The sequence below is a fragment of the Narcine bancroftii genome, chromosome 2 (assembly GCF_036971445.1).
Source record: "Narcine bancroftii isolate sNarBan1 chromosome 2, sNarBan1.hap1, whole genome shotgun sequence".
NCBI classification, from domain to species: Eukaryota; Metazoa; Chordata; class Chondrichthyes; order Torpediniformes; family Narcinidae; genus Narcine; species Narcine bancroftii.
In genome coordinates this window covers 207,380,554-207,400,206 of record NC_091470.1, presented here as the reverse complement: position 1 = coordinate 207,400,206, position 19,653 = coordinate 207,380,554, and the positions used below count along the sequence as shown (strand labels likewise).

General features: G+C 47.3%; 1 long non-coding RNA gene and 1 pseudogene across 1 annotated transcript; both read left to right on the top strand.

Moving 5' to 3' along the window:
- The window catches only part of LOC138755022 (zinc finger protein 721-like), a 233,500-nt pseudogene that overhangs the window by 203,004 nt on the left and 10,843 nt on the right, over nt 1-19,653 (top strand).
- LOC138755045 (uncharacterized) lies at nt 5,927-19,215 on the top strand. Its single transcript, XR_011352008.1, has 3 exons — nt 5,927-6,017; nt 17,328-17,411; nt 18,705-19,215. It is a non-coding gene; the product is annotated as an uncharacterized lncRNA (long non-coding RNA).

Genomic DNA, 19,653 nt, shown 5'->3' with positions numbered 1-19,653 from the left:
CGACCCATAGTCTGCCCAGCGCACCGCATTCCAGTAGCAATGAAGGATAAAATCAAGGATGAACTGGACAGAATACAGGACCTGGGCGTCATCACTCCACTCCAACTGAATGGTGGGTGCCAAGAAAAAAGAAAGGAAATCCAAATTTGTATAAATTGTATCAATGTGGCCCTAAAAAGACCACACCACCACGTGCACTGTAGAGGAGGTTGCCACACAGATGGCTGGTGTAAGGGTATTCTCGGTCCTGGATGTGAAGAATTCGTACTGTCGCATTCAGCACTGCATTTGGTCGATTCAAGTTCCTGAGGATGCCATTTGGCATCAATTCGGCAGCAAGATATTACAAAGGTCTATAGAACAAATTTTCACTGGTTACCCCTGTGCCATCATAGTTGACGACATACTAGTAGGTGGGAGGACACTAGAAGAGCACAATGCCAACCTAAAGAAGGTGCTCGACCAGGCACAGAAGGACTGTGGCAAAACCCCCATAAGTCTAAACTTGGACAAGTTCATTCCCAACTCCAGTGAACTAACGGCCACACTCAGACAATTGACCCATGGAGACTTTGAATGGACCTAGCACAAACAACAACAAAATGGCTTTGATGCCCTCCAGTCCTCGCTTACTATGACATACATAGACCGGTGACGCTGACCTGCAACACTTCACAGTACGGCCTGGAGGTAGCATGCCTGCAGTACGGAAGACCAGTGGCACTTAGAGACACGGAAATGGGGTATGCACAGATTGAAAAAGAGTGTGAAATATAAAGTGTTCACAATCCCTACTCTGGAGACAAAGTTTTGGAGAACATGTTCAGCTTTATTTCGAGTCAGCAGAGTCAGGTGTCCCTGGTCTGGAGACACACCAGAGGTTCAGAATCATCACCCTTTTGTATAGTCCCGTGCTCAACATCACCCCACCTTCATTTACCTTCTTCCAATCAGAATCCCAATATATTACAACATTCTCCTCCCTTCCTTCAATCCAGGTATCACTCAGTTCCTCCCTCTTCATACATCGCATGTTATGTTAATTACTTCATTCCCTTCTTAGGGGCATCTAAGTTAATATTCATATCTCTATTAAGCAAGCGCATTACTAGCTGTAGACTACCTTAGGTCACTGTAGCAGCCTGAACCAGAGATAAGAAGGGGCCCACTAGCTAGTACTGTCTACTCTCAAGCTCTAATTTACATACTTTGCATTCCTTCACTTTTCACAGAATGGTGTGTTTAATCACTTTCAACCATTTTTCACAAGAGCTACTGGTTTTTGCCTGCTCGAAATTCAATGATTATGTCTATGGCAAGCCAGCCACCATAGAAACTGACCACTTATCAATTCATGCAGCGCCAGTAAGACTGCAGTGTATGATGCTTAGGCTCCAGAAATACCATTTTACCCTTGTACGCAAATACGACAAGGAAATGCTTTTAGCTGATGTCTTATCACAGGCTCCCAGAAAATGCACAGTGCAGCAAGTCAAAGAAGAGGACACTTTCAACGTGATGATGGTAACCCATATATCCTCAGCCTGGCTGGATGAAATAAGAAAGCACACGGCAGAAGACACAACCCTAAACATCCTGGGTACCTTCATTAAGGGTGGCTGGCTGGCCAAGCAGCGCAGCCTGCCACCCATCTTTCCTTACCTCGACAAACTGTTTATTGATGAAGGAATAATCATGAAGGGTCGAAAGCAGTAATCCCCAGCACACTGCAGAATCAGTACATGGAGATCCTGCACAGAGGACACCCTGGTGCAGAAACAATGAAGCGCAGAGCAAGGGACATTTCTTCTGGCCAGTGTTACGGAGTCCAGAGGACCCCAAAACCCAGCAGCAGTAGATATGCACCACGACAAAGGGTTACTTAAACAAAAGTTGCTTTTAATTATCTTTGCACATGAAAACAGAATCAAACTTTAACATTACTATCAACATACTTAACCTACTTAACTCCCCTCTAAATCTAAGCTCACATGTGTGTAATGTGTATATAAAGGTAGAAAAGTTATTTGGGTCACAGTCCAATGTCACTGGTTGCAGGCAATTCTTGTACTGTGCACAGAAGTTAGCCAAGCTATAGTGCTTAACAGACAAATGATTACCACTCGGGAGGGTTCTTGTTGGTTTTCAGAGAGATTCCTTTTGTTCCAGGACATCCATACCAGTCTAGCTGACGAAACTTGCCCCCTTCGGGGTTCTCGAGATTATCCTCTTACTTTCAGGTCACCACAGAGTTCCTTTCAGACAGCCAGTCTTCTCCAGGCAGTCTTCTTGTCCCTCTGGAACTGAAGTTTCTGTCTCTCCTCTGCCTCTTCCTGCAAAGATCACGTGCTCTTTCAAACAAGCTGCCTTTTGCAAAATAGCACTCAGCAAAAGTCCTGCAAAAATTTTGTGTTTTAAAATGCTTGTGTGCAACCTGCTCTAACAATCATCCCAAGCCACCTTTAAATACACTGTCACACCAGGTATGACAGAGACATAGATGAAAAGGTACAGTCCTGCTTGGTGTGCAACAGTACCAAGCCATACCAACAGAAAGAGCCACTGCAGCGACACCTGGTATGCGACGTACCCTGGTCGACAGTGGCAGAGCCAACAATACCTAGTCCTAACAGACTCATACTCAGGCTGGTTCGAAACAGGCCTGCTCCAGGACACAAACTCTATGGCACTTTTCAGCACCTCATACACTTCTCTCGGACATGGCAGACAATTCACCAGCCAAAGCTTCTGCGACTTTGCACCAACACGGAATTTCACCCATATTATCAGCAGCCTGGAGTACCCACAATCAAATGGGATGGCTGAAAGAGTGGTGAGAAGTGCCAAGCAGCTAATGCAGAAGTCCCACAGAGAGAAAACAGACATCTTCCTCAGCTTAGTCAACTTAAGAAACATTCCTCATGACACCACCTTGGGCTCACCAGTGCAATGGTTAATATTGAGGCAGACCAGGACTACCTTACCAGTGGCAAAGGGATTTCTGGAGCCCCAACCAAAGGACCCGCAAAATGTCAAGGCTGAGCTGCTAAACGGAAGGCTGGCACAAAAGAAAAGTTACGACAAAACCACCTGGCTATGCGTCCCATTGACCGAAGGATGAGCCACAAGGATGCAGACTCCACAAGGTTATGACTGCCCAGGTATAGTGGAAATGAGCTGTCAGGAACCCAGTTCATACTTGGTTGGTTCAGGATGAACAGAAGACACATCCTATATTGTTACTTTTATTAACTCTTCACTCTTTATTTTGGGGGGGAGAGGGTTGGACTAATTTTAAGTTAGATTACTAATATTGTGTTACAATTAACAGGGGGGATTATTTTATGTAGTTTTCTGATGTAATATTGTAATCATACCATTTTAATTTTTTAAATTTTTCTTTAAATGTAATTCTCTATTGTATTCATGTTATAAAATTTTAAATAAAGTCTTCAAAAAAAAAGAAGACACATCCTCCCAGTAAAAGATCCACCCACATTTCAAACCAGCCTAGTCAAATTGGCATTTTTGGATTTGGAATATGACCCCGGGGTTGACGTGAGCCCCCAGGTAACCACAGGAAAAGTGATGGGACGATGCCCGAGACTATTGTTACGAGTCCAGAAGACCCCAAAACCCAGCAACAATAGATATGCCCCACAACAAAGGGCATATTAAACAAAAGTTGCTTTTAGTTATCTTTAACTTATCTCTATTGACTTACTTAACCCCCTTCTAATTCTAAGGGCACATGTGTATAATGTGTGTGCAAGTTTAGAAAAGTTCTTTGGTTCACAGTCCAATCTCACTAGTTGCAGGCAATTCTTGGACTGTGCACAGAAGTTAACATTAATAAAGTTCACCAGGCTTTGGTGCTTAACAAGTTACCACTCAGGAGGGTTCTTGTTAGTTTTCAGAGAGAGTTTTCTCGTTCCAGGACATCCACAACTGATTCCTTTTTTATCAGCCACTCCAGTCTTGCTGACAAAACTTGCCACCTTCAGGGTTCTCCAGAAGATAACCGCTTTCTTTCAGGTCACCACAGAGTTCGTTTCTGTTTCTCCTATTCCAAGGGAAACACCAAACAGCCAATCCTCTCCTTTGACCAGGCCATCTTCCAAAGCTTGCCACCTTGTCCCTCTGGAAGCAAAGTCTGTCTCTCCTCTCTCTCACTCCCTCCCACTCTGAGAGCAAAGCTGTTCTCCCTCTGCCTGCAAAGATCACATGCTCCTCCAGACAGCAAACTGTTTTCAGACAAAACTGCTACTGTATGTTGCAACATTGTTGCCTCTTGAAAACAGTCCATCATGAGTCTGTGAGCACTCTGCAAAAATTATGTGTTTTAAAGTGTTTGTGAGTGACAAATCTTTCCCAATTTATCGCCCAAAAACCTCTATACTCTGTCACACTATGGACAGTAGAGACAATCAGGATAAAAATGTCCTAAGCCTCCACATCAACATAGGGCTATTACAAAACGTATGTTGGATGCGTCTGTAAGCCAAACCCAGGATACCAGGTTGAACGTATATATTGTTGTACTAGTAAAAGTTATACTGTTCATTGCATCATTCAGGGGGTTGCTCAAGAAAGGGGTTGTCGACAACCGCTGGCATCGCTGCAAACGCATTGTCGCCCCCATCCTCACTACAGCGCTTTGCACATGCGCGAGCGAGGGCATGCTCCTTGCATCGAGTACGAGCAGGCAGCAGACACCCCACTGTGGGCTCTCCCTACCCTGTTTACCAGGTTTGGAAGTGTTCAGTACAGTCTTTTGTTTGGTTTACTTCACCCGCCTACTCCACTCGTTATTGTTGGAACCAAAGGGTTAAGTAATCATGGAAAATATGCCTATGTACTATTCATTATGTATTCATTAATCCATTACTATGTAACAATTTACTATTTACTTCAATTATACTGTTTAAGGGAAATATTAATGCAATTAAGTAACAGCCACAGTATGTAGAAAAGTTCACTGATTATAGTATGTGTCGGATTTGCTGCCTCCAAAAACAAAATGGATAAACCAGACAGGATGAGGTTGGAGGAACCATAGGGAGAGTGATTTATCCTGAAACAGGCCAGTGACAGGAAGACAAGTGGATTGCAAGGATAAGTGATAAGAGTACCATGACTGAGAATGTCAGAGACAAACAAAATGGATAAACCAATTTAGTAGGAATAATTAAGTCATAAGGATACATGGGAGGTGTTGATTAGAACAGAAGACTTTGGCCAGACGAGAACAAATAAATAATTAGAAATATCTGGGGTATGAATTGACTTCTGATCAAAACAACAGGATGTTCTGGCCTTGGGGATTAAGATAGGAGGTCTACACCATCGATAAGTGCAGAGCAGGAAATTGCTGGAGATAAATTTTATGCAAGGAGTTTATCAAATGTAACAATGTGAGACTGGACAGTAGGGTCAGTCTTGGGGAATAGCTCACCGAGCAGGTGACCTATGAACTAACGACTGGACCAGAGCTCTGTTAACCTTTATTCTGGTACTATGTAATAAACTGATTGTGAAACCAAATACCTTCTCCTATCACTTCATTCAACGAGCACGCTGGACTCAGACGACACATAGACCAAATTGAGGGTAGGGTAAAGCCAGAGTTCAACAGCATCCAATAATGAACAGCCAGTGTGAAACTGTCTTGGACCTGTGGCCAGAGCCGAATAAACCGAGCAGCTGCTTGCTTGCAAGCTCCCGATTCCAGTGCGAGGACACGCAGCGCTTCACCGTGGCCCAGCCCAAGGCGGTACCACCAGAAGCTGCCAGTTCGCGAGAAAGCCCCTGGGCGCATGCGCAGTAACTGCCGGGCGCTGCCGTTCCAATGATTGGCGGCTCCCTCAGCCGCACCTCCCGAACTGAGGCTGCCCCATCGCGTGACGGCGTGCCTCAGTCAAGCCGCGCGCGCGCTGACGTCACCGGGCCCGCGAGCGTCTCTTGAGCGCCGTTCCCTCAGCAACGAGCCGGTCTTACGGAGGATCCTGGGGGTGGAGGTGAGACTTGCCCTGGAAGAACGGAGCGGGAAGGGGGCGCCCTGCATAGTCGTGCCCGGGGCGTGGATCCGGTCCTTGTTTTTGCAGTTGCTTCCGAGGTTGGGAGTGCGGCCTAGGTCCGGGCGAGGGTCAAGTGTGAGGTTGCGTGCGGCGGACGGAGGGAGGGTCCACGGCAGGGATGGAATCCGTACCCCCGATTAGATCACTGCTGACGGCGACTCTGGGTGTGAGGGAGAGGGAGGGTGTTTGACGGGGGCGAGGGTGTTTGTGGTGGAGATGTTATTTGTAGGGGATAGGGGTAAAGGGTGTTTTAGGGAGAGAGGGTATTTGTGGGTGGGGGTTTGTAGGGAGAGGGGAGATGTTGTTTCAGGGAGAGTGTGTTTGTGAGAGCAGGAAAGAGAATGTGTGTGGGGGAGGGAACCATAAGAAACAGGAGCAGGAGTCCTCCATACGATACGGCCCAACGTGCCTGCTCTGCCATTCCATAATATCATGGCTGATCTAATAATTGACTCAACTCCACCTAGCTGCCTTTTCCCCATATCACTTAATTCCTTTTTTAATGCAAAAAGTCCATCCTACTAACCTTAAATATCTTTAATGAAGTAGCCTAAATTCCCTAGGTAGAGAATTCCACAGATTCGCTACTTTCTGGGAAAAGGTTTTTCCTTATCTCCGTCTCAATTCTTCTCCCGTGAATCTTGATGCTGTGTCCCCTGTTTCTGGTGTCACCTACCAGTGAAAACAATTTTTCTTCCTCTATCTTAGTAGTGCTCAACCTTTTTCTTTCCACTCACCTACCACCTTAAGTAATTCCTCTGCCATCAGTAGTGCTCTGTGATTAATAAGGAATTGCTCAAGGTGGTAGGTGAGTGGGAAGGAAAGGTTGAGAATCACTGCTCTCGACCCAATTGTTACTGAAATATTTTGCTTGAGAAAAATTGTCATTAGCCCATTTTCTTTAGAGTTATGAAACCGTACACAAGTTAAGTCGGAACGATTTCAAAGTTTTCAAACTTTTTCTTTTCACCCATGTACTACCTTAAGCAATCCCTTACTAATCATAGAGCACCTAGGGTATAGGGAATAATTAAAATGGTATGTGAGTGGAAAGAAAAAGGTTGAGAACCACTGCTCTATCTTATTTATCCTTTTCATAATTTTATGTTTTTATAATATCATCTCTCATTCTTCTGAATTTGAGTGAGTATAATCCCAGGCATATTTAGTCTCTCCTCATAGATCAGCTCATGCATTCTCTGGGATCAACCTGGTGAACCTCCTCTGGACTGCCTCAAAGGCCAGTTTTGTAGGCAGCTGTTGTTATGGCTGTTCTGCTCCTGCTGCAATCGCACTGCAGCCTCCATATTTATAGTGGTGGGGTACCTGGTTAGTTAGTAGGGAGAATACGGAGGGCTGTGGACACAAGCTGCAAGCTCTCCCCTTTCCAATAATGTAAATACATTAATCTTGTTCAGTAAAGCATTTGTTGTGGTTCACTGCATCTACCGACTCTACACGTTATTTTAAGCTCAATAATAAGCAAGTATGTTCTTCCTCAAGTATGGAGACCAGAACTGCACACAGTACTCCAGGTGTGGCCTCACTAGTACCTTGTACAGTTGCAGCATGACCTCCCTGCTCTTGAATTCAATTCCTCTAGCGATGAAGGCCAACATTCCATTTGCTTTCTTAATATCCTGTTGTACCTGCATCCCAACTTTGAGATTCATGCACAAGCATTCCCAAGTTCTTCTGCATAACAGCATGTTGTAGTTTTTCACCATTTAAGTAATAATCTGCTCTTCTATTTTTCCTGCCAAAGTGTACTCCATCTGCTAGACCTTTTCCCTCTAACCTAACAACTATATCCTCCTGCAGCTTCTCCACATCTGCTGTACAATTTGTTTTTCCACTCGATATCATCTGCAAACTTGGCTACACTACACTCTGTCCCTTCTTCCAAATCATCAGTATAAATGGTGAACTGCCCAGCACTGGCTCCTGCAGCACCCCACTTACCACTGTCTGCCAATCAGAAAAACACCCATTTATCCTGACTCTCTGTCTTCTGTCAGTTAACCAATCCTCAAACCATGCCAATATACTTCCCCTGACTCCATTCATCTGCATCTTATTGATAAGTCTCATGTGTGGCACCTTATCAAACACCTTCTAGAAATCCAAATATACAACATTAACCTGTTACCCTCTATCTGCGTCTGCCTGATGGAACCCTTTTGTTCTAAACGTCTCACTATTTCATCCTTAATGACAGCTTCATGCAGTTTCCCGACTACAGATGTTAAGCTAACTGGCCGATAGTTACCTGTCTTCTGACTTCATCCCTTTAAAAGCGGCATGACATTTGCCGTCTAATCTGCCAAGACGTGCCCAGAATCCAGAGAAATTTGATAAATGACTACCAATGCTACGACTATAACTCCTGCCATTTCCATCAGAACCCTGGGATGCATCCCATCAGGACCATGGGATTTGTCCACTTTCAGTCCCATTAGTTTGCTCATCACTATCTCTTTTGTAATAATTATTTTATCGAGGCCCTCACTTCCCTTTGCATCCCTATCACTACTCTTTGGCATGCTGGTCATGTGAAGACTGAAATAGAATATTTGTTCAATGCCTTGGCCATTTCCTCATTACTCAATATCAACCTTTCTCATCTTCCAAGGGACCTATGTTGACTCGAGTCACCTTCTTCTGTTTTATATATTTCTAAAATTTTTTGCTATCATATTTTGTGCTAATTTACCTTCGTAATCCTTTTTTCCTTTCCTTATTTCCTGTTTACTTATCCTTTGTTGCCTTTTAAAGTTTTCCCAATCCTTCAGTTTTCTACTGCTCTTGGCTACTTTGTACATGAGGTTTTAATTTTACACTTTATTTCCTTAGTTAACCAAAGCAGGCTTTTCCATCTCTTACTGCCCTTATTTTTAACAGAAATATATTTTTGTTGAGCACTGTGAAAAATCTCTTTGTAAGTCTTCCACTGATCCTCAACTGTTCTGCCAACTACCCTGTGCTCCCAGTCCGCACTGACCAATTCCTCCCTCATTCTGTTGTAGTCTCTCCTGTTCAAGCTTAATACACTCGTTTTACATCTGTATGAGAAATTCAATCGTACTATGATTGCTTTTTCCAAGAGGATCCCTAACTATTAAATTGTTAATTTTACCTATCTCATTGCACAATACTAGATCTAAAATAGCAATCTCCCTTGTTGGTTCCTTGACATGCTGCTGAAGAAAGCTATCACGAATGCATTCTATTATGTTATACTCCAGACTCCTTCGACCAACTTGATTTTCACAATACGTGGAAGTTAAAGTCACTCACGACAACTGCTGTTCCATTCTTACATGCCTCAATTATCTCTCAGTTAATTGCCTTTGCCATTGAGCTATTGTAGGCGATAGACAACTCCCACCAATGATTTTTTTTCCTTTACTATGCTTACTCTTTACCCAGATGGACTCAACATTCTGTTCCTTCGATCTTTTATCATATCTCACTGTTGCCCTGAACTCATCCTTGATTAAAAATGTCACCCCACAAGCTTTACCATCCTGTCCATCTTTTCGTACTATCTGATACACTTGAAAGTTTAATTCCCATTCAGGGCCATCTTGCAACCATGTTTCTGTGATGGCTATTAAATCATATGCCTGGGTACTCAAGTTCACTAACCTTGTTTTTAATACTACGGACAATCGGATAAAGTGCCCTTATCCTCATTGTTCTTTAGAATCAAGTGATCTCTACATCCTTTGCTTGTGACTTGTCTGCCTTTTTTCTTCTCTTTCCTAACTGAGAGAGGGAGAGAGTGTGCGTGAGAGAATAAGAGAGTGTGCATGAGGGAGAGTGTGCGTAAGAGAGGGATGGTGTGCGTGGGGAGGGGGGGGGAGAAAGTATGGTGGGGGAGAGAGTGAGGGGGAGAGTGTGGTGGGGGTGAGAGGCGGGAGAGTGTGGTGGGGGTGAGAGGCGGGAGAGTGTGGTGGGGGTGAGAGGCGGGAGAGTGTGGTGGGGGTGAGAGGCGGGAGAGTGTGGTGGGGGTGAGAGGCGGGAGAGTGTGGTGGGGGTGAGAGGCGGGAGAGTGTGGTGGGGGTGAGAGGCGGGAGAGTGTGGTGGGGGTGAGAGGCGGGAGAGTGTGGTGGGGGTGAGAGGCGGGAGAGTGTGGTGGGGGTGAGAGGCGGGAGAGTGTGGTGGGGGTGAGAGGCGGGAGAGTGTGGTGGGGGTGAGAGGCGGGAGAGTGTGGTGGGGGTGAGAGGCGGGAGAGTGTGGTGGGGGTGAGAGGCGGGAGAGTGTGGTGGGGGTGAGAGGCGGGAGAGTGTGGTGGGGGTGAGAGGCGGGAGAGTGTGGTGGGGGTGAGAGGCGGGAGAGTGTGGTGGGGGTGAGAGGCGGGAGAGTGTGGTGGGGGTGAGAGGCGGGAGAGTGTGGTGGGGGTGAGAGGCGGGAGAGTGTGGTGGGGGTGAGAGGCGGGAGAGTGTGGTGGGGGTGAGAGGCGGGAGAGTGTGGTGGGGGTGAGAGGCGGGAGAGTGTGGTGGGGGTGAGAGGCGGGAGAGTGTGGTGGGGGTGAGAGGCGGGAGAGTGTGGTGGGGGTGAGAGGCGGGAGAGTGTGGTGGGGGTGAGAGGCGGGAGAGTGTGGTGGGGGTGAGAGGCGGGAGAGTGTGGTGGGGGTGAGAGGCGGGAGAGTGTGGTGGGGGTGAGAGGCGGGAGAGTGTGGTGGGGGTGAGAGGCGGGAGAGTGTGGTGGGGGGTGAGAGGCGGGAGAGTGTGGTGGGGGTGAGAGGCGGGAGAGTGTGGTGGGGGTGAGAGGCGGGAGAGTGGTGGGGGTGAGAGGCGGGAAAGTGTGGTGGGGGGGAGAGGCGGGAGAGTGTGGTGGGGGGGAGAGGCGGGAGAGTGTGGTGGGGGGGAGAGGCGGGAGAGTGTGGTGGGGGGGAGAGGCGGGAGAGTGTGGTGGGGGGGAGAGGCGGGAGAGTGTGGTGGGGGGGAGAGGCGGGAGAGTGTGGTGGGGGGGAGAGGCGGGAGAGTGTGGTGGGGGGGAGAGGCGGGAGAGTGTGGTGGGGGGGAGAGGCGGGAGAGTGTGGTGGGGGGGAGAGGCGGGAGAGTGTGGTGGGGGGGAGAGGCGGGAGAGTGTGGTGGGGGGGAGAGGCGGGAGAGTGGTGGGGGGGAGAGGCGGGAGAGTGTGGTGGGGGGGAGAGGCGGGAGAGTGTGGTGGGGGGGAGAGGCGGGAGAGTATGGTGGGGGGGAGAGGCGGGAGAGTGTGGTGGGGGGGAGAGGCGGGAGAGTGTGGTGGGGGGGAGAGGCGGGAGAGTGTGGTGGGGGGGAGAGGCGGGAGAGTGTGGTGGGGGGGAGAGGCGGGAGAGTGTGGTGGGGGGGAGAGGCGGGAGAGTGTGGTGGGGGGGAGAGGCGGGAGAGTGTGGTGGGGGGGAGAGGCGGGAGAGTGTGGTGGGGGGGAGAGGCGGGAGAGTGTGGTGGGGGGGAGAGGCGGGAGAGTGTGCGTGAGGGGGGAGAGGCGGGAGAGTGTGCGTGAGGGGGGAGAGGCGGGAGAGTGTGCGTGAGGGGGGAGAGGCGGGAGAGTGTGCGTGAGGGGGGAGAGGCGGGAGAGTGTGCGTGAGGGGGGAGAGGCGGGAGAGTGTGCGTGAGGGGGGAGAGGCGGGAGAGTGTGCGTGAGGGGGGAGAGTGCGCGAGAGACAGAAGGGAAAGTGTGAGACAGGGAGGGTGAATGTGTGTGTGGGAGGGAGAGTGTGTTTGTCAGAGAAGGAAGGGGGAGAGAGTGTGTGCGAGAAAGTGAGAGAAAAATGGGTCCAAGAGAAAAGGAAGAGGTATCAGGGTCCAGAAAGAGGTCTCTGAGGTTGTGTCATTTAACTGAGTGAAAAGGAGTGGCACCTTTGAGAGAAAGGGAACAGACCCAGAGGTTGTGTTGTGGTCAGAGAGAGAGAAAAAGAACAATTCCCAGAGAGTGAAGGAGAGGGTTCCCATGGAGTTAAATAGAGAGGTGTCTCTGAAGCAATGAATGCTGTCACAAAGGAAAAGGGAGAGTTGCCATAGAAAGAGAGGGTAAAGGGTTTATTATAAGAGAGAAAGAGAATGTTGCTTCAGAAAGAGAGGGAACAGAGATCCAAGGCAGGAGAGGAAAGTCAGGGTGAGGTGATGCGTACAGCATGATATGGAAAGGTGTCCAATAAAGAAGGAGAGGTAATAGAAGAGGAGTTCTGGATAGAAATGCTGTGTGTATGTGTATGAGAGAGAGAAAGTGAAAAGATCCAGATGGAGAGTATTGTGACAGGGAGAGATAGAGGAGTCCTTGGGAAGAAGAGGAGCAGGTCTCCCAGAGAGCCAGGGAGATGTGTCACAACATGGAGGGTATTCCATCTGCACACTCTCCAACCAGATGGCATTCACATTGATTTCTCTGTTCAATATCTCCCCCTCCCTCTCCCTCTCCCTCTCCCCTCCCCTCTGTCTCTCCCTCCATCCTCCCTCCTCTTCACTCCTCTGCCTCATTCCCTCCTCCTCCCCATTCCCTTCCCTCTCCCATTTGACATCTGTCCTCTTTCCATCACTGCAGCTTTTTTCCTCTTCTCCCCTCCCATCTGTATCTTCTTGTCACCTCCTACCTATGAGCCTGTGCTCCTGCCCCTTTCTCCCTCTTCTGTCAGCTCTGTCTCCTTGCTTCTACAACCAGGATTCTCCATCCCCCACTACAGACCCCTTCTCCCTCTTTAAACTGTCTTCCTCCTCCTGGACACCTCGTTCCTGATCTTCTACCTGCTCTGGATCTTTATATTTCCAGCTGCTGCTGTGACATCAACCCTATTGACTTCACGACTCCCTTCACTCTTCCAATCTCACCCCCTCAGAACACCTAGCCCACCACTCTCTCTGCTCCAAACTGAACCTTACCATCAAACCTGAAAGGTGCTGTTGTGGTCTGGCTCACTGACCTCTATCTGGCTGAAGCCCGATGAAAACTCTCAGACACCTCCTCCTACTTATCCCTCCAACAGGACCCCACCAGAACTCATCAAACCACTGTATCATCTACCATCTCTAAACTCATCACCACCTCCCTGCCACTGTCTCCAACCTTATTGTTTCCCAACCCCACACCGCCTGTTTCTATCTCCTACCCAAGATTCACAAATTCAATTATCCCAGCAGACCCAAATTGGTATCTGCTTATCTTAAATCTGTTTTGTCCTCCCTGGCCCAATCCCTCTCTGGGACATCCCTCTCTCCCTACATCTGGGACATTTCACACGCCCTCCATCACTTCAACATCTTCCATTGCCATGAACTCAAATGCCCCATATTTACCATGGATATCCAACCCCTATACACCTCCATTCCCCATATTGAAGGCCTCAAAGTCCTTTGTTTCTTTCTGGACAATAGAACCAACCAGTCCACCTCTGCCTGGCAGAACTTGTCCTCACCCTCAATAAGTTCTCCTTTGACTCATCACACTTTTTCCAGATTAAAGGGGTAGCAATGGGTACCCACAAGGGCCCTGCTATGCCTACTTTTTTGTTGGCTACGTGGAGCAATCCATGCTACCAGACGTCACAAGCAAGGCTCTTCCTCTGTTACATCGATGACTACTTTGGAGCTGCCTCACGTACCCATAATGAGCTTGTCAACTTCATCCACTTTTTTGCCAGCTTCCACCCTGACCCCAGATTCACTTGGACCATCTCTAGCAACACTCTCCCTTTCCTCGATCTCTCTGTCTCCATCTTGAGAGACAAACTCTCGTGAGACATCTTCTATCAACCCACCAACTCCCACAGTTACCTCTTCCCACCCTGTCCCCTGTAAGAATTCCATTCCATTCTCTCAATTCCTCCATCTCTGTTACATCTGCACCCAGGATGAGGACTTCCATGCTTGATCATAAGATGGAATGAAGTTTTCCCTCTACCACCATCAACTCAGCACTCACCCACAGATCCTCCATGACCCATACATCTGCCTTGGCTCCTTCCGCTCCCACTTGATTCTCAAGTCCAATGATTCTCAGCCTTTTTCTTTCCACTCACATACCACTTTCAGTATTTCCTATGCCATAGGAGTTCTGTGATTAGTAAAGGATTGCTTAAGGTGGTATGTGGGTGGAAAGAAAAAGTTTGAAAATCACTGTTTTAATCATACCTAATTGGCTCGCATGGTTTCATAACTCCGAAGGAAATGGGCCAATGTCAATTTTTCTCAAGCAAAATGTTTCAGTAACAATTGGGCCTAGAGCAGTGGTTCTCAACCTTCCATTCCCACTCACATACCACCTTAATAATCCCTTAGTAAACACAGAGCACCGATAGCATAGAGAATACTTAGTGGTATGTGAATGGAAAGAAAAAGGCTGAGAACCACTGCTCTAGTCTTCACCTACCACCCCACCACTTCAGCTACCTATTATGTGATCCCACCACTAGATGCATATTCCCCTCTCCGCCTTCTGCATGGACCGCTCCCTCCCTCCCCACCCTATCTCTGTGACCACAGGAGATGCTCCATTTGTTCCCTCAGCATCATTCAGGCCCCCAAACAGTGTCTCCAAGTGAAGCAACATTTCACTTCAGGGGTCATCTAATGCATCCTGAACTCCCGCTGTGGTCTCTAGATCGGAGAGTCTGGATGCAGACTGGGAGATAGTTTTGTTGAGCACCTCAACTTTGTCTGCCACAATAGTGTGAATCTCCCAGTGGCCACCCATTTCAATTCCCAATCCCATTCCCTTGCAGACACGTTTGTCCATAGTCTCCTGCACTACCTGACTGAGACCACCTGCAAATTGGAGGAGGAACAACACCTCATCTTTCGGCTGGGCACCCTCCAAACGGATGGCATTAATATCAACTTCTCTGGCTTTCGTTAAACCTCTCCACCCACTTCTTCCCCATCTACTTCCCTCTAGTTCTATCTGTCTCTTCACTTCTTCCCTATCCCTTTGTCTTTAATTAGATAGATATATTAAAAATTTGATTCAGTGCGGTAACAAGCCATTTAGGTACACAACTCCATGCCACCCAATTACACCCGCAGCCCCCAGTACATTTTGAAAGGTGGGAGGAAGCCATAGCCCCCGGGAATAGCCACGCAGAAATGGGGAGAACATGCAAACTCTACAGACAGCGTGGGATTCAAACCCCGATCCTGATTGCTGCCGCTGTTGTAAAGAGAGATTTTGGCACCTTAACCCTTCATAAATCAAATTATTAAGTATAGGAGTTGGGATGCTATGGTAAAGTTTTACAATACATGGATAAGGCCAAATTTGGAGTATTGTGTTTTGGAGTTTTGGTCACCAAACTAAATTTAAATTTAGACATCCAACACGGTAACAGTGGCCAATGACTCCATGCCACCCAATTCACTTACACTTTCGGTATGTTTTGAAAGGTGGGAGGAAACCGGAGCCCCTGGGGAATATCCATGCACACTCAGGGATAACATACAAACCCTGGTCCAAATCACTGGCACTGTAACAGCATAACTCTAACCTTTCACAGAGCCAGGATCAATTCTCACCTTTCCTCTGATCGTATCCAATGAACACCTTTTGGCTGTGGGGTGGGACTCCTTCCCCTCCCATTCTTCCCAATTTCTCACTCATCTTTAATTAAGATGCATGCTGCTTTTTGCTTCTACCTTGAAGAAGAGCTCAGGCGCGAAACGTTGATAGTATATCTAACTCCTTTGGATGCTGTGACACCAGCTGAATTTCTCCAGCATTTCTGTGTTTTTTAACTATAATCTCAGCACTTGCAGACTTCATGTTTCACTCCATCTTCCTGTGGAGCCACGGGAAGATGGGTGGGATTTTGAATGAACGTTTATCATCAGGCTTTACTGTGAAAACCCAACACCCAACCCCAACCAACCAATTTTCCCCTGCAGCCGCTGCAACCGTGTCTGCCTGTCCCGCATCGGACTTGTCAGCCACAAACGAGCCTGCAGCTGACGTGGACTTTAACCCCCTCCATAAATCTTCGTCCGCGAAGCCAAGCCAAAGAAGAAAGAAGACTGTGAAGGAGATCGTGGAGGGCAAGGAGCTGAAGACAATAAGTGGCAGTGTCCTGGATCATGCAAATAGTAGCAGGGAGGTGGTGTTGGCAGCCCTGGGATATGTTGGACCGGACAGATCCCCAGTGCCTGATGAAGTGCATCCTCACACCTGGTGGGAAGTCGGGGAAGAAACTGGAGGCATCTTTGGCTTCTGCTGAAATGCTGGAGGAGTGCGGTGGGGGGGTTCCCTAATGCTGTGCTATTATTTAAAAATGACTGGAAGGGATGTGTGTGGGAATGACAGGCCTTTGAGTTTCGTCAGTGGTCGGAAAATTGTTGGAGTGGATTCTGAGGAACAGGATGTACCAGCAGTCAGGAATCAATTGAAGGTCATCAGCATGGATTCGTGTGTGGCAGCTCATGTCTCACGAATCTGATAGAGCTTTTCAAAGAGGATTGATGAGGGCAGGATGTGGAGTTTAGTAAGGCTTTTAACAAGGTCCAGTTAAAAGCTTGAGTTTGAAATTGAGGTTGACTATATGAAATTGCATTTTTAAGACTAGCAATGGCTATAGCAAGAAATTGTATAGCCATTACTTGGAAAAATTAGACTGATTTGGCTTTGCAAAGATGGCATATGGAATTGAGATCATGTATTTCATTGGAGAAAATAACGTAATTTACGTGATAACTTTTTTTCAGTAAGTTTGGAGTCCTTATTTGGATTATATGGGTTTAAAATGTTGAATTCCCTGTGACGCGTTGTGGTGGTGTTACTCTTATCCATGGCATTTGATTGTGTTAGTGATGGTTTAAATCTCCTCTTTTCTTCTTTCTTTGGAGTCTATAGGTTGGGAGGGGGGTGGTGGGGAGGGAGTGGAGATTAGGTTTTATACCATATGTAGTTTATATATAATTCATTATTAATTGAATGTATTGTGGTTTTAAAAAAATTAAATAAAATATATTTTTTTTTAAAACGAGGTCCAAAAGGCTGGTTAGTGTGGAAGGTGAAATCATGTGGGATCCAAAGTGAACTGGCCAATTGGATTCAAAACTGAATGGAAAGAGGCAGAGGGTCGTGGTGGAAGGAAGTTTTTCTTGATGTCCAGTGATGTACTGCAGAGGTCAGTACTGGGTCCAGTGCTGTTGGCCATCCAGATTGTTAATATAGATGACAATGTAGATTATAGATCAGTCAGGAAGGTGGACCAGGAGCAGCAATTGATTTAAGATTCTTTTATTCTCACAGAATAAAACTATTTTTCTTTTTCTTTCATAGAGGGCAGCACAGTGGGTGTAGCGGTTAGAGCAACGCCGTTACAGTGCCAGCAATTGAGACTGGGGTTCGAATCCCGCGCTGTCTGTAAGGAGTTTGTACATTATCCCCGTGTCTGTATGGGATTTCCTGTGAGGGAGCTCTGGTTTCCTCCCACTGTTTGAAAAGTACCGGTGGTGTAAATTGGGTGGCACGGACTCATGCTGAATATCTAAATTTAAAACAGATATATTACATGAAATTACATTTAGTCTGCAGAAATTTCCTGGTGCCCCTTTTGACAGAGAAGCAAAAGGGAGTCCATTCAGAGCTACTATCTGTGGATTCACCTCCAGTGCTCCCTTAGCCTCTGTATCTGCACAGGGTTCAGAGCAAACCACCAGCAACCCGAGCTCCAGATCCAAACGTCTCACACAATTACTAACCCTTCAGTACCTGAGACCCCTCAGGAGCTCTTCCTGCCCCCGGTACCCTCTCACATCCCAGTTCTGATACCTGGTGCCCACTGTTACAGTGCCAGCAGCCCACAGCATGCATGGGGTTCCTCACCTCGTGGCCAACAGTCCCACTACCTTTATGTTCTTCAGCTTCAGAATCTCTGGCTGGTCTGCTGCTGTGTTCTGGTGCCCTGCACCAGTCCATTGCTTTGCCAACCCTCAAAGCCTCCGCCAGCACAGGCACAGCCATCTTGGGCCCAGACCCCATGGTCAAAGGATTTTAAAATAAATCACTGGGTCCTTTAACAGGCTGTTTAAAGCATGTACAGTGCTGCCAGTAGTAAGGCCCTGTAGGACCCTGCAGAGCAGCGCTGGGTCTCTGCTCCCCATTTTCCCCAGGTCTGCACCAAGAGCATCAGATATTCTGGCAGCATTGCAGTTTTTTTAAAATTTGCAATTCAACTCTTCCAAGCATGAGGAGCTGCACTTTGGTCAGTCAATCCAGAGCAGGTCCTACATGGGGAATGGTAGAACAGAGACCAAGGGGGTCAGCTGCATAGTTCCTTGACATTGACCATGTGGACAAGATGGTGAAGAGGGTCGTTTGGCATTCTGGCTTTCATTGAGTGGAGAAACAGAATATAAATATTGGGACCTCCTAATCTAAATCAGAATTATTGTCATGAGTCAAAGTAGTCAGTCACCCACCCACCCATATCTGGAGAGACCACTGTGTGAGTTGTGTGAGAAAACTGTAGAAGGTGGCACACTAACAACATTCAAAAAACATTTGGGAAGATTTCTGGATAGGAAGGGGTGAGAAGAATTGAAATCATGCAGACATGGGATGAGCTCAGATTGTCAATGTGTTGAGTCTGCCTGAGTTGGGCCGAAGAGCCTGTTCTATGCTGTATGACTCTATTGCACTGTTGTTTACTTGCAGTTGGTCCCGTCCAATGGTAAAGATAATCTTGGCAAGCTCAGGCACTGCCTTTAATGTGTTAATGATGACCGTTCCCCTCACTGCCACAGAATGTAATGGCATTCAACTTTCCCAGAAGCCTCTCTGCAAAGAAAGTGCTCTATCCTCGCTATGGGGCAAAGAAGGCAGGCACCACACTCCAGAAGTGACATCATAAAGTGGGGCGGAGTCAGCAAACTCAGCATCATCAGACAGAGCTTGAGAAACATACATCCTTTGGGTTGTAGTGATCTGACACTGCACGCAAGTCATTAGGCAGGGAAGTATCATGATGGCTAAAATAACGAGTCCAAATGCTATAAGTCACCAGTAAAAAAATTCAACCGCCTGACCATTGTGACCGTTGTCATCAATTGATCTTCCACAAACGCTGCCCTCAGCAGCCAACAAGTAATTGAGAGCCAGGCGGTTTTGATAACCTGTAGCTTGTATCTGTCATTGTTCTTCAGCCAATAAATCCAAGGCCGTTGCTGTCTGTTTGGTGATAATCTCCAAAACTGTCTGGAGTCTGATTAAACGGTTTAAATGCCAAACAGCTGTGGTACTCTGGAGCAGCTTGAGCCGTTTACAACTGGAATCCCCCTTATAGTGATTCCTTTAGCCTTCCGAATTTATTCGTGACCCAAAGGATGATTTACAAGATGCCAAGTCGGGGGGGGTCATTTATTGTTACCTAACCTGTGAGTAGCAGTTTGTCTGCGAGCATTAGCATATACACCCCCTTTATCCCTATTCCAGGTATAGCCCTGACTAATGTTCTGCCTATCATTTTCCCACCATCTTCTTTGTACCATATTTTTAGCACTCATCTCTTTAATATCTGTAGAGGCCGGGATGTAAACCCAATCCACTCCCCTAGGGCAGTTCTGTTTCCCTGGTCCATGTTGGGATCCTAAATTAAACCATACTA